This window comes from Vulpes lagopus, chromosome 3, assembly GCF_018345385.1.
Source record: "Vulpes lagopus strain Blue_001 chromosome 3, ASM1834538v1, whole genome shotgun sequence".
Classification (NCBI taxonomy): domain Eukaryota; kingdom Metazoa; phylum Chordata; class Mammalia; order Carnivora; family Canidae; genus Vulpes; species Vulpes lagopus.
In genome coordinates this window covers 45,974,918-45,990,551 of record NC_054826.1, presented here as the reverse complement: position 1 = coordinate 45,990,551, position 15,634 = coordinate 45,974,918, and the positions used below count along the sequence as shown (strand labels likewise).

General features: G+C 41.7%; 1 pseudogene; it reads right to left on the bottom strand.

Moving 5' to 3' along the window:
- Positions 1-997: 997 nt before the first annotated feature.
- Positions 998-3,780, bottom strand: LOC121486995 (annotated as a pseudogene).
- Positions 3,781-15,634: the final 11,854 nt, after the last annotated feature.

The following is a 15,634-nucleotide window of genomic DNA, read 5'->3' as shown; positions in this document are numbered from 1 at the left end:
TTGGCATAAGCTGCACCAAGGTCATTTTTTGTACAAAGTAGTATGTGAACCTGTAAGAAATATGCCCTTTCCAAGCATTTCTTCAAGAAGGAAAACCCAGGTCTTTGATCAAGTAGGTACTGGAGAACCAAATTAAATCACCTGAGGGTCCCTGCTTAGGTGCCTAGCCCTCCTGGTGGCTCAGGAAGGAGGCATCTGGAAAGCACAGGGACTCTTGGGGCTCTGAATGAACTCTATTTAAATAAGCAGCAACACACACTGACTCCCTAAGGACTAAACCAGTCCATTTGAGGGTATCCTACCTAAGGTCCCAAGGTTGAAGGAATTTTGTAATTCTACAACCTTAGTTAAAAAAAAAAAAAAAGTACATTCAGGGAAAAAAAAACGAAAGGAAAGATGGGTACAGGGTACAGGGGGTCATACAAAACAGGCCCCTAAACAGATGCCAGATCTTGTCCATGTATCCGCATACAGTCACCAGGGAAGTATACAGTACCCACCCACCCCCAATTAGGCTAACAGTTGTCTTGTCCATTGTAGTTCAGTAAGTTCCAACTTGAAATAGGAGGATAGTCTTTGGAAATAGTTACTCTCGGTTGTACAAAGGTTTTATGTATACACTTTGTGGCAAGTAACAAAGCTACTTTGTAAGACACACACTTCTTTCCAAAATCAAAGAAAAAAAATTCTAGTCTGTATATGTTTTAATATTTTGTGGGTTTTTTTTTCATTTTTTTTATTTTTTCAATTTCTTTTCTCTTTTTTAACTTTTTTCTATTTCAATTTTTTTCTCACAAAGTAGCATAACATCTGATTGTAGGACTTGCCTGAGTTGCCTGAAGTTATGATCATAACTGTAAACATCATTTGCACATCAGTAAGAAAACAAACAGGAGGAGATGGGTTATTTTTACAAGGAAAAGAAAAAAAAAAGAAAAGAAAAGTAGTAGAGTTCTAGAGAGGTCATTCTCCCTGCATTTCTCCCTCGAGAAAGAGTTTAGCAGACTGCAATCTTATTTTCTTGGAGGAAGTGAGGGAATTGGTGTTTGGGGATGCTGTCGGCAGCACCTGGTTTTTCCACTTTCAGCACTGATGGCGGACTGGGAGCCATCCGTCTTGGAGATGGTGGTGTTCACAATGGAGCTGGCCCCCAGGGAGACTGGGAGGGTACAAACACCCCCACTCTGGATCACAGAGATCTCACTGGTCTTCATGGCCAGACCTCCATTGAGCATGGTGGTGTACTGGTTCCACAGGACAGGGTCCATGGTCCCCAAGGGGCCTTTGGCCTGTCGGCGTGGCCGAGCCGCTAGCAAAAGCGTCATGCTTGGGGACGTGGCCACGGGCCCAACAAACGCACCAGGGACTTCGACTTTGGCCTCGGTTGGCTGGGCTCGGATAAATGTTGGTGGCAGGCTGCTAGACCTTCCATCTAGGCGCGGTTCTCGGGGCTGTCTGCTTTGCCACCAGCATCAGGAGCCCTGGACTTGATGCTCTCTGCCTGGCGACTGGCCGGGGGTGGCCTGGAAGGACGCAGTCTCCAGCACATCTGGGCTTGGGCTCTGGTACTCCTGGTCTCCCATCACTGAGCACCACGAGTCGTTGGTCAAGCCTCGCCCTCCACCGAACCGTTGTCTCTGCCGCTCTGCCGCCGCAGGACGGGAGGAGCAGGACCCACCTTCCCCGGGCGTCCAGGGCAGCGAACCCGAGAGCGGGCGAAGCTGAGTGGGCGCTGGGAAGCGGGGCGCGGACCTGCAGGGAGCCGCCGGAGCGTCCGGGTGGCCCAGCTCGTCCACGCCGATGCTCTCGATGACGTCATCGCGACAGGTGGCACCTGCGCTGCTGTTTTCGGGGACCACCGCGAGGTCACAGGGGTTCTCAGGCCGAGGCGTGCTGGGAATCTGGCCGCCCACATGCCCCCGGGTGTGCCGCTGCAGCAGGACCGCGTTCGTCAACTTCTCCCGGCAGATGCGGCACGAGAGCTGGTCGGGTGAACCCCCAGGTGCCTCTTCAGGTTGCGCTTGGTGGAGAAGGCCGGACCACAGCGCTTGCACCAGAACGGGCTCTCCCCGTTGGGGGCGGGGGGCGGTGATGCATCTTCAGGAGCTCTGGCAGCTCAAGACCCGGTGGCAGATGAGACATTCCTTGGGGTCGGTGGTGGCCTTGTCAGTGTTCTCCACCAGCTGCTGTAATTTCAGGGTCTCCAACCCCGGCTCGGGGGGCCCACTCCCATGGAAGCCACCAACCCTTGGGACAGTGTGGTTTGACACCCCCACCCCCACCCCAGACAGTAGGGATCCGTCCTCACTTTCCGCAGAAGGCGGGGGCTGCAGGTGGTTGGGCAGCGGCGGCCCATGGGGTCCTTGGGGTTCAGTCCCTGAAGAGAGATTCTAGCCCTAGACCGGGGGTCCCTGTTACAAGGACAGGTTTGCTGTCTAAAGGGAGACTCGATCCATCTACGGGGACGGGTACAGAGAGTGCATAGGGAATGCCATTGCCTGCTGCCATTTTGCCGTGGAACTCGGCAAAGAGCTGGGGGTTGGCCTTCACCTGGGGATGTCCATGAAAGTGCACCTTGAGGTTGCCCTTGGTGGTGAACCGGTGGCCACAGAGCACGTGAAGGGTCTCTCTCCGGTGTGGAAGCGGAGGAGGATCTGCAGGGAGCTATCGGTCCCCAAAACCTTGCTACAGTACTTACACTTGTGCTCGCAGAGGACGGGCTCGTCTTTGGGTTTGGCCTCCAGCGGGGACACGTTCGGTGGCTTCCCCTTCTCTTTCTCGGACGGGTCTAACGCCACGGTGATGAAGGTGTGCTCTGGAAGAGCACAGAGCCTGGGGCCTGAGGTAGCAAAGCACGGGGAAGGCGCGACCTGACCTGGGCGGCACCCTCGTCCCCTCGGGCTTCAGGGCGAAGGGCGCCAGCCCCTGGGCCACGGAGCTGGTGGTGGAAGGGACGCTTGCGTGAGGTAGCTTGGCTGGTTTCAAGGCGTCCAGAGACAGGCCCTGGCTGCCGGCTTTCTGGCTGAGCAGGGCCACGGCCGCGGAAACCTGCTGGGACGTGCGGATGCTCCCGCCACGCCGGAGTGCAGGGCGTGCGAGGCCCACAAGATCACCTGCACGCGGATGTGCTCGGCGAGCTGGATCTGCTGCAGCTGCTGCTGCTGCAGGCACAGGATCTGCTCCAGGACCCACGGGACGCTGCTGGCGCCTCGGCGCTGCGCTGGTCCACCGGCACCTTGGTGCCCCGCAGTGCTTGCACAGCGACGTCAGTGTTGGCCACTGTGCCTTTGGGTAAATAGCTCATGTCCTGGGACGTGGTCGGCAGGGCGATCTCGGCCTTCAGGTACACGACAGACTCGGCACCCAGCTTCTCCTTCAGCTCCCCCGAGCCGCCGCCATCCTCCCCGAGCCCAGCCTTACTGCCTGACCGTGCGGCGGGCAGCTGAGCGCGGCCCCGGGAAGTCTCCCGGAGGCACCGGCCCCTCGCTGTCGTTCATGATGAGCACAGGTGGGTTTTTAGTGCAATTTTTATGTTCTAAGAACTCTGCACCGCGTTTCTCACAGATGTGAGTCTCCTCCCGACGAGTCCTCCGTGCGGTCATTCCATCCTGTTGGCTTCACTGCCGTCCCCCGGGTGGCTCATTGGAGCGCCCGGCCCCCCGCCGCCGGCACCGCTGCGGCCGCCCCTGCAAACTCCGGGGCCGGCTGCTGCGGCGGCTGCGCGCTCGGGTCCTCCTCCCAGTTGATGTGCTGGGGTTTTGCCTGCTTGCGCCTCGGCATGGGGCGCGCATCCCGCCTCCCGGAGAGCCTCGGCTATTTCGGTTTATTACATTCTCAATGTCTCAGTGGTTTGTTAATGAATATTTAATGAGCATTTCTACAAAAATTAATAAAATGTATGTATAAGTATATATACATACGTGTGTGTTTATAAATTATACTGATGTAGAGGATGTTTAGCGTAAGATTTGTAAATTATGAAATACATAATATTCTTTATTGTAAATTTCATATAGTTGATTCTCATAGGATTATTTCGTTGATTTTCATTGAACTATTTTATCCATAGCTAATCTATAGTTGCAACTGATAAGTACAGTTCCAACATGAATGTTGGTTGATATTTTTATCTATGTTAACATGTAAGATGAAACAATGAAGATATATGTCTAGGGTTGCCAGGTTTGACAAAAATATAGAAGGTCAGCTAAATTTGAATTTCAGATAAACAATAAATAAAATTTTAGTATAAGCATGTTCTGAATAATAGTTAAGATACACTTATGCCAAAAATATTTTTGCTTATTTAAATTTAAATTTAACTGGGGACCCTGGCTGTCTCAGTCAGAAAAGCATGCAATTCTTAACCTTGGGGTTGTGAGTTTGAACCGAGGTTGGGCATAATGATTACTAAAAATAAACAAATAAACAAATAAATTTAGCTGGATATCCTGTATTTTACTTAGCATTTAAGAACATTACTTGAAAAAAAAAAAAGAACATTACTTGTGTTTCAATAACTTCTTTGCTGAATCACCTACTAGGTTTGAAAACTAGAAAACTATTTCCTCAATTTTTCATGCTTTTCCTCATGTAATAGGAACTGTAAACATAACACAATTTTTATTTTTATCATGATTAATATTATCTTTGCCATCACTCTCTGCGGTCTAGAAAATCAACAAAACAATAAGCCGAACCCTGGTGTAGTAGCATTAGCCAATTTCTGTAATGTCTAAACTCCCTCCATAGCCAATTTCATCCAACCAACTTGATATCACTGTGCAAGGAATTGGAAAACGATGCACAGGAACACACAATATAGCATTCCCATCATACAAATGCAATAGACACAACCTCAGAAACATAGATAGGGGCACTAGGTGGCTCAGTCAGTTAAGCATCTGCCTCACGATTTCCAGGTTGTGGGATTGAGCCCAGAGTCAGGCTCCATGCTCAGTGGGGAGTCTGCTTGAGATTCCCCCTCCTCCTGCCTCCCCCACTGGCATGCCCTCCCTCTCTCTCCAAAATAAATACTTTAAAAAATAAAGCAACATTTATTAAAGTAACTACAAAGTGATGAATTTTTGAGTATTTATTACCTTTGTTTTTTAATATAATTTATATAGTGATTAAGTTGATAAAGTTTTATTTAAACTGGCTCACAAAAAGTCCTCACAGTGTAACAATTGGCTCTTAGAAGCTGGTGAAACCACTGCAGTGTATTGAACCTGTCCATGTCATCCTACTCAAGCCTATTTTATCAATTTACAAAATCTACTTGATTCCTAGAGATATTTGAGTTTGTGGCCTTTGTTAAGTTGTTGAGATTTTAAAGACCAAAGAAGTAATACGGCCCTTCTGTAGGGAACATTGAACTGTTCAAGGGAGGAATCAACATTTATTGAACATCCTTTCTATTTGAGACACTGCACTCTACTACAAATTTAAGATTACAACCTTTTAAGATGCCATGTTATATAAAAGCCAGAAAGGTAGAGGGGACATATACATTAGGCATATAAAGATCACTAATACTGTAAAGCAGAAAGTTAAAAGATGAAATCGATTTGCATTCCTGCCAACAGTGCATAAATGTTCCTTTTTCTCCACACCCTTACCAACACCTATTGTTTCTTGTGTTGTTGATTTTAGCCATTCTGACAACTGTGAGGTGATATCTCATTGTAGTTTTGATTTGCATTTCCATGATAATAGGTGATGATGAGCATCTTTTCATGTGTCTGTTGGCCATCTGGATGTCTTCTTTAGAGAAATGCCTGTTCATGTCTTCTGCCCATTTTTAAATTGAGTTATTTGATGTTGTTGTTGTTGTTGTTTTGAAGAGTTATTTGTTTTTTGACTGTTGAATTGTATAAGTTATTTGTATGTTTTAGATACTAACCCTTTATCGGATATGTCATTTGCAAATATCTCCTTCTAGTCTATAGGTTACCTTTTATTTTGGTTGATTATTTCTTTTGCTGTACAGAGACTTTTTGTTTTGATGTAGTCCCAATAGTTTATTTTCACTTTCGTTTCTCTTGCCTCAGGAGACATATCTAGAAAGAAGTCGTTATAATTGATGTCAAAGAAGTTACCACCTATATTCTCTTCTAGGATATTTACAGTTTCCAGTCTCATATTTAGAATTTAGAATTTATTTTTGTGTATGGTGTAAGAAAGTGGTTTATTTTCTTTCTTTTGCATGTTGCTGCCTAGTTTTCCCAACACCATTTGTTGAAGAGACATTCTCTTTCCCATTGGGTATTCTTTCCTGCTTTGTTGACAATTAATTGACCATTAATTGTGGGTTTATTTCTGGACTTTCTATTCTGTTCCATTGATCTATGTGTCTATTCTTATGCCCGGATCATACTGTTTTGATCACTATAGCTTTGTAACATAACTTGAAGTTGAGAATTGTGATGCCTCCAGCTTTTCTTTTCAAGATTGTTTTGTCTATGTAGGGTCTTTTAGGGATTTTAGGATTTTTTGTTCTAGTTCTGTGAAAAATGTTTGCTAATATTTTGACAAGGATTGCATTAAATGTATAGATTGCTTTGGGTAATATAGACATTTTAACAATATTTGTTCTTCCAATTTATGAGCATGGAATGTCTATTTCTTTTTTTTTTTCCTTTAAGTTTTTATTTAAATTCCAGTTAGTTAACATACAGTGTAATATTAGTCTCAGGTATACAATATAGTAATTCAACACTTCTGTATGTCACTTTATGCTCATCAAAGTAAGTTGCACTCCATAATCCCCATCACCTATTTAACCCATCCCTCCACATGCCCTTCTTCTGGTAACTATCAGTTTGTTCTCTGTAGTAGAGTCTTGTCTTGGTTTGCTTTTCTCTCTGTCTTATTTGTTTCTATTTGTTCATCTATTTTCTTTCTTAAATTACACACACAAGTGAAATTATATGGTATTTGTCATTCTCAGACAGACTTATTTCACTTAGCATAATACTCTCTAGCTCCATCCATGTTGTTGCAAATGTCAAAATTTCATTCTTTAAAAAAAAAAAAACCATTTCATTCTTTTTTAATGGCTGAACAATATTCCACTGTACGTGTAGTCCTATTTTTAACTTTTTGAGGAAACTCCATACTGTTTTGTCTTCCATTTCTTTGCATTATCTTACACCTCTTTCATCAGTGTTTTGTAGTTTTCAGAATGCAGGTTTTTCACCTCTTTGGTTAGGCTTATTCCTAGGTATCTTATTTTGGGTGCAATTATAAATGGGATCATTTTCTTATAAGCAGGATTCTTTCTGCTGCTGGTGCTGGGAATATAAACTGATATATCCATTGTGGAAAAGAGTATGGAGTTTCTTCAAAAAGTTAAAAATAGGACTACCTTATGATCCAGCAATCATACTGCCAGATATTTACCCAAAGAATACAATAACACTAATTCAAAAGGATATATGCACTTCTATGTTTATAGCAGCATTATTTACAATAGCCAAGATATAGAAACAGCCCTAGTGCCCATCAACTGATGAATGGATAAAGATGTGATATATCTATATTTGTATCTATATCTATATCATCTATTATTCAGCCATAAAAAGAATGAAATCTTGCCATTTACAGTAATATGGATGGAGATGAGTGTTTTATGCTAAGTGATATAAGTTTGTCAGAAAAAGACAAATAACATATAATTTCACTGATGTGTGAAATTTGAGAAACAAAACAAACAAGCAAAGATAAATATATAGAGAGAGAAGTCAGAAAACAGATTCTTAATTATAGAGAACTGATAGGTTATTGGAGGTGAGGAGGGTGGTAGATAGGTTGGATGATAGGAATTATGGATTGTACTTGTTGTGGTGAGTATGGAAGTGCTGAATTATTGTATTGTACACCTGATACTAAGGTAACACTGTATATTAACTAAATGGAGTTAAAAACTTAAATAAGTACAGGCACACTTCAAAAAAGCGATGAAATAAAATTCCTAGCATGGGTGTAACATTATTGGTCATCTATACCCATAATTAATTATTGGAAGGGATTGTACATAAAAACTTGTTCTTTTAGGACAATGGTCTTAAGGGGTGATGCATTTTTTCTGTATTTTTCTTTGATGTTTTTGTGAAATTTTTTCTGTATAATAAGCAGAAATTGCCTACAATTCAGACAAGAAGTACATTAAAGTAATTGAAGGGCATTTCTCTGTGCTGGGACAGCTTTGAGGGAGCACATAGAATATAAGGTAGGCCTTCAAGAATGGGAGGGATTTAGAGAAGTGCAGAAAGCATCCCAGGCAGGGCAAATAGCATAAGTAAAGGGTTAGAGAAAGGTATTTTGAAGGAACAATAAATAAAATAGTCTGTCTGGAAAAGTTTCAGATCTATCTATCTATCTATCTATCTATCTATCTATATCATCATCTATCCACTCTTGGCATAGAATCAAATTCAAATAACTAATATTAGCTGGAAAAATTGAAACTTATTTAAATCTTTACTACAGCTGCTTTCAGAAAACACAAAGCTGGAGGACTTCTGCCCCTCATCACCAATCTTTCTCTCCCCTTAGGTTCTCTTCTTTTCTGGTAAATTATTCTCTCCCTGTCTCAGTCCTTCTCTATTTCATTGATTATCTCAGTCTTCCCCTTAAGTTTCAGGACAGGATTGAGTGACAACCAGAATTTTCCTTAGTTGGCTGAGGAGAGAAATAGGCTGGATACTGATGCAAAGATATCTCTTGTCTAACACACTTGGTAATATTAGTCACACCCATACATGATGATTACATCAATAGGCAATTTCTCTATGCTAACTCTCCTTTACAACTCTATATTTCTTCATTTCTTAATTTTTGTGTGTGTGTTCTTCCTTGCATTAGGCCTTATCCTTGCTATCAACTTGCACATTATAATCACTTCCTCTCTTTTACCTACTCAATTCATGTCAATCCTGAAGGATTTATTTTATTTTATTTTTTATTTTTTGGGGGATGGAGGCAAAGGGGAAGAGAGAGAGAGAGAATCTTAAGCAGGCTTCATGTCCTGTGTGGAGCCCAATTCAGGACCATGTCTCATGATCCTGAGACCGTGATCTGAGCCAAAATCAAGAGTTGGATGCTTAGCCAACTGAGGAATCCAGGAACTCTAGGATTAATTTTAGAAGTGACTTCACTCAGAAGTTTTCCTTGATCACACAAACTGGATTAATTGCTGCTCCCCTTTGAACCCATAGTACCCAATACTACTTCCTGTTTTAGTACTTATTACATTATCTTATCATTGCCTGTTTTACCTGACTTATCCCCACTGGACTGTGAAAGATTTGAGGACAAGCCCTAGGTATTATTTGTGTGTGTGTGTGTGTGTGTGTGTGTGTGTGTGTGTGTGTGTATTTATATATATACTTATGTATATAAATATATTTCTATTTATACATGTAATGTACATTTCTGATGCATTTATATACATATTTATTTATTTTTGAGCACTCCTTTTTTATTTTTTGATAAATTAACGAATTTATTGGCAACTTCTATGTGAAGGGCATTATATTAAGCGATTTGCAAATATATTTCTTTTCCTGCTCTGACCAACCATATAAAGAAGTTACCTTTAATTATCAAAAAAGAAATCTAGGACTCAAAGAGGTGTGATGCTTACCCAAGGTGACACAACCAAGAAATGGCAGCAACAAAATTTGAACCCCAGGGTGTAATTGATCTATATGTATACCTAAGCATGAGGCATAAAAAGTCCCTCATGGAGTCTGCCTTCAGTAGAGTAAAGAGAGAAGATGTGTTATCAGACAAGAGGTGGGGACTGTTTGGGACTGTCAGCCAGGCCCTTGGTTGGCCATTGGAAGATGAGCTTGTGCCAACTAGTTGCTGCTGATCCAGTCAAATGCTGAGAAAAGATGGGTAGAAAATGGATGCAAGCATACATTCATCACCTATAGTTAAGGGACTTGTTTGTTGATTCCTTTGTTTCCTTTATTATTAAATATTTAAATATAAATAGCATTTCTTTTCAGTAATGATCCCCTGTCTTCCTTTAAAGGACTATGAATGAGCCTGTGTAGGTCTCCTAGGTGATAAACAAATATTCTCTTTTAAAAGTTTTAATAATTGTATAAAGTTGTATGAATTTCTGACAGTGGCTATAGCAAAGTACCACATATTTAGTACCTAAAACAACACAACTAAGTTCTATAGGTCCGAAGTACAACATGGGGGGCAGCCCAGGTGGCTCAGCGGTTTAGCGCCGCCTTCAGCCCAGGGCGTGATCCTGGAGACCCGGGATCGAGTCCCATGTCAGGCTCCCTGCATGGAGCCTGCTTCTCCCTCTGCCTGTGTCTCTGCCTCTCTCTCTGTGTGTCTCTCATGAATAAATAAATAAAATCTTTTTTTTAAAAAAGTGCTTTAGAAGTACTAAAATCAAAGCGTCAGCAGAGATACATTGCTTTATGGAGGCTCTAAGGGAGAATCTGTTTCCTGTCTTTTCCTGTCCTAGAGATGACTTGCGTTCCTTGGCTTGTGGAACCTTCCTCCATCTTCAAAGCCAGCAACAGTAAGTCAAATCCTTCTCATGCTGCTATCTCTCTGGCATACTTCCATTGCCACACTGCATCAAATAACAACCAGGAAAATTTCTCCACTTTTAAGGATTCGTATGATTAAATTGTTCCCTCTGGATAATGCAGAACAATCTCTGCATCTCAAGGTCCTTATACTTAATGATATTTGCAAAGTCCCTTTTCCTATATGGAGTAATATATTCACAAATTCTGGAGATTAGAGTGTGTGCATATCTGGGAGGCTATTCTGTTTACCACAAAGTAACCCATTCTATAGTTGAAGAAACTAAAACTCAGAGAGGGGAAGTGACTTTCCATAGTCTCAAATCTAGTAAATGACAGATTTGAGATTCAGACTTACCTCTTTGTGACTCAGAAGTTGCTCACTCTTTCTGGGACAGCAAACTATCTTTACTAACATTTCGGTGCAGAACATAGAACTGGGTAGCTGTCTTGAAGAGGAGATAACTTATAAAATCTAATGATCGTATAGCTTTCCAATTGGGAGCAAGGAAGTATCCTTGGATAATGGGAAAATAGAGACCACTTGCTGATCAAAAGGATGATGTTGCATTTTATTCCAGGTGTCTTTTTATAATTTTCCAGGATAAGTTACAATGCAGGTAAGCACTACCACATATTAGCTAGCTGTTGGACCAAGGCACATTTATTAGTTGGCTTAGATGGCCATAACAGTATACCACAGACTGAGTGGCTTAAACAAAATGAATTTTCTCAAAGTTCTGGAGGCTAAAGGTCTACGACAAAGGTGTTGTCAGAGTTGTTTTCTGGTAGGGCCTCTCTTCTTGGCTTGTAGATGGCTGCCTTCTTGCTGTGTCCTCACAGGGCCCATCCTTTGTGTGTGCAGAGAGAGAGAGAGAGAGACAAAGTCTGCTTTGGTTATCTCTTCTTCTTACAAGGACACAAGCTCTATCATATTAGTTCTCCACCTTTATGACCTCATTTAACTGTGTTACCCCCTTACTGGCTCTGTTTCCAAATACATGGGGCTAGGGCCTCAACTAATGTAGATTTTGGGAGGACAAAATTCAATCATGATGTATATAAGAGGCATTCAGTAAATATTAGCTGAATAATTGATTGAATTAATTAGTTAATCCTATTTGTTGAGCAAATATTATTTTCCAGTTACCAGGACTTAACATATGTTGTTCTTTTAGTTCTTAAAACAATGTATGTTTTAAATCTTACTATCCGTATTTCTCTACCTTGATACGTTGAACTGTAATTAACCATAATCTCCGTTTGCTTTTAAACTTTAGAATTTGTGATCTTACTAATTGCTCTCTGTGGGCTTTTCAGGGACCTTTTGTCCTAACACCTCTGACCAAAGTTCATGATTGTTAAGAGTCTTGGCTTCTATTAGATAAGCCTTGTAGTTATTTTCCCTTGATCTTGTGTGTAGATCAGCCTTCCATGGAGGTGTAGTAATAGTCCCTACGTCTGCATTTTCATTGGCCTGGAGGTCAATAGATCACATTACTTGGAGAATATTACCAAAAGAGATGATGACAGAAGAGGGCTTTGTGAGCAGAAAAGTGCACCACATATATACCTGCAGAGCCCCAGCCTACTCAGGTGCTTGCTTTGCATTGACTCTATCAATCTATTGAGCATACATTATGTGCTAGGTGCCAGGATTATAGAAATTATTTTGTCCTTAAGATGTTTCTAGTGTATCCAGGTAGACATACAGGTAAATGAGCAAGTACAATCTAGTATACTAAATACTATATTAAAGTGAAGAGCTAGGGCTATAAAAGTATAGAAAAGGGGCATCTAAATCAATCTGGAAGGGTTAGGAAAAGCTTCCTGGGAATGGTGATGCTTGGACTGAGTATGCAAGGATGAAAGATATTTAGCCAAAGGAAGAAAGTAGAGGGAGGAAGAAAGGATACTTGAATTATAACTGTACCATTCCTGTGTGTGTACAGTCACAGCAAGGAAGAGGGTAGTATGTATCAAGGTACTTCAAAATTAGTTTAACTCTTCATCTGTTAATTTCACTTCTAGGAATTTATCTTGAGGAAGTTACTAGACATGCATCTAAAGATTTATGTTCATGGATGCTCATTGCTGTATGATTTATAATAATAAAAAAGTAGAAATATCATAAATGTCTATAGTGAATTGGATAAATGAATCCATATGATGGAATATAATGTAGACATTAAAAACCATATTTAATGAGAGGAAAGTACTCAAGTTGTAGTAAGTAGAGAAAAGGTAGTTTAAAATATGATCCCAATATTGTTAAAATTGGATATAGAGTAGGACAAGTGTATATTAGTTATATAAATTCTGCATGAAAAAAAAGATTGGAATGAAATATATCAAAATAGTCAGTAGATAGTAGAAATACTGATTTAAAATTTTTCTCTTTGTATTCTTTTAAATTTTCTACAGAATCATTCATTATGTTCATAATTGTAATGCAAACTTAATCCCTTGAAACTGCAAAGTGTTGTTTTTTGCCACTTACACATCCCTTAGCATCCTGTCAGTGCTATATCCCACTCTTGCTGGTGCCCCAATCTCTATGTCTCCAGCTCTATCAGGGTCTGTGCACATGCCTACAAGAGATATCAGGAACACAATTTCAAAATGATATGCCCACAGCTTTTCAATGCCCACAGCTTTTCTTTTTTCATGTCCTTTTCCACCCTCTTCTCAATCCCTTTTCCCCAGAAGGGTCCCATTCTGCCCAACCAAGTGACTCTCTTAATGAAACTCTACTTTTAAGGAATAAAGTAAGTGCATTTATTGAACACTAGCTATGTGGCAAGCACTATTCTAAGCACTTTATGTGGATTGGCTTGATTAATGCACACAACACCCAAAGAGATGGATATTTTTATAATTTCCATTTTACTGATGAATATACCAAGGCCTGGGGAAATTCAAGAACAGGCCCAAGTTCACCTAATTAGTAAGTGCTGGAACCTGGATTTTAGTGCAGGAAGTCCCTGTGTACACTACAGACTCCTAAAGAGATGCTGATATACAGCCAGGAGCAGGAACTTTCCAAGGAAGACACGTGTTTTAGCAGAAGACTGAATTCGCAACTACATAGACCAATGCATTGGGACTGGTAAGGAGAAGTTAATATTTAGGGGGTGTTGGGCCTCCTGTTCCAATGAGATTCTCAGGGCATTCTATAGACCTGTTGACATGTGGATCTTTATGTTCCTATTTCTTTGATTCTCACTTCTGAACAAAATCCCCATGGAACAATGAGGAATTGGACTTCTGCATGGAGCTGAAAGGGTGTGTCTATAGAAAGGGCACACAAAAATGTGTTCCATGATTCTTCAATTTCATGAGCCTCCCGTTATTGTTTTTCTTCATGTCAGGGAGGGGAAAACTCAATCTGTAAATGGTTATATGCAGGAGAAAAAAAAAAAAGCTAGCATGCAAAAGGGCCTGGCCAGAGATTTTAGCAGGTTGAGAACCCTGGATGGATAATTTCCCCTGTGAGCAATCCTGAATCCCTCAGTGGGGCAAACCCTTTCTACTCAGGTCAGCATGGGATACAGAGGCAGAGGCCCCGGGCCCATTGGCAAAGTTAGCTGCCAGATATGCATAAGCTGAGGTTCCAGGGAGCTCCAGCTCATTGGTATTCACCAGCTCGGCCAAATCCAAGGTGACCTTTTATATTTGTGCCAGTGTATTCCACCCAGCTCAGAGTGTTTGATGGTTTGTGCAGCCCTCCAAGGGAATGTTTTGGCCTGCCGAAAAGAAAATCAATTGTTAGAGGGCCAGGTTCTGGCCAGGAGATTTCTTTTAAGCTTTAATGTAAAGTTGAGACAATAGCTGCAGGAATATTAATAATACTCAATTCACTTTCACATACATTGACCCAGGGGTAAAAGAAGAATTTTAAAGCCTACATTGAGGTGCTCAGCCTGTTGCCTTTGTCACAGGAAGGCATTGCTTTATCAGTCTTCTTGGTTTCCACTCCATGCCTGCTTTGTACCTTGAGTCAATAGGATGAGATGAGTATGACCCTGAAGAAGGCCTGTCCCCACTCCACCCTGTTTCTGATTTAAGACAAGAGTCATCCACTACAGAACCAAGATACAGAGGCTGTAAGCCCATACTATCAATTTCTAAAATATGAGACCAAAGGAACATTCCAGTAGATACCTGCAAAAATAGTTGTCTGACCTTATAACTAGAAAAAAAAGCAGTTAAGAAGAAAGAAAAGGGACTCAACAATGTGAGACCAATAAACACAGCAGACTCCATTTATCAGCAGAGCCAAGTGGCTGCTAAAACAGCACCCTTTTCTCTTTGTCACTGTCGAGTGAGGATGACCAACCATAGGCCAGATGGTTCCCAACAATCAACAGTTGTCTGGTCTTAAAACTTAGCTCAGCTCCCATTCAACCACCCCATGCAGACAGCTCTCATTTAGTGGCCCAGGATTGTGAGCATCCTTGAAAGGACTCTCAGAGGCCATGTCCTTGGCATGGGAAGGAGACAGGGGCTTCCTTCTCATGCCAGTGGGACTAGATAGAACTAGACCTAGAATTCCTGTGGAACCCGAGGCAGAAGGGGAATTCACAGTCACATATGTGTGTAGGCATGTGTATGTTTGTATGTGCTGTGTTATCCCTCCTGTCTCAGCAGCAGTGAATAGTTGGAAAGAGTCCCAAGCAGGTTATAGAAACCTGTTTTGGTACTGACTGGCAAAGAACCAGCTTATGCCCTGGGTTAAGTCTTTTGAGTTCCCTCTCTGCATGTAAGCTACCTCAAGTAAGAATATCAGGACAAGTGCTTTCCATCAGTTCTACAGTTAAATCACCTGCTTTCCCTCTTCTTAACATATGCCCCTGGGCAAACTACCTCCACCTCTTTGAACCTCAGTTCCTCATCTATACATTGGGGATTGAAATACTCAGAAAATAAAATAAGATGTACATAAAACAGTTGTTTTCAACTCTGGCTGCATATTGGAATCATCTGCAGATCTTTAAAAAATACTGATGCCTCGGCCCCACCTGCAAAAATATAATTTAATAGGTGTGCAGTACAGCTTCTAGGTGACA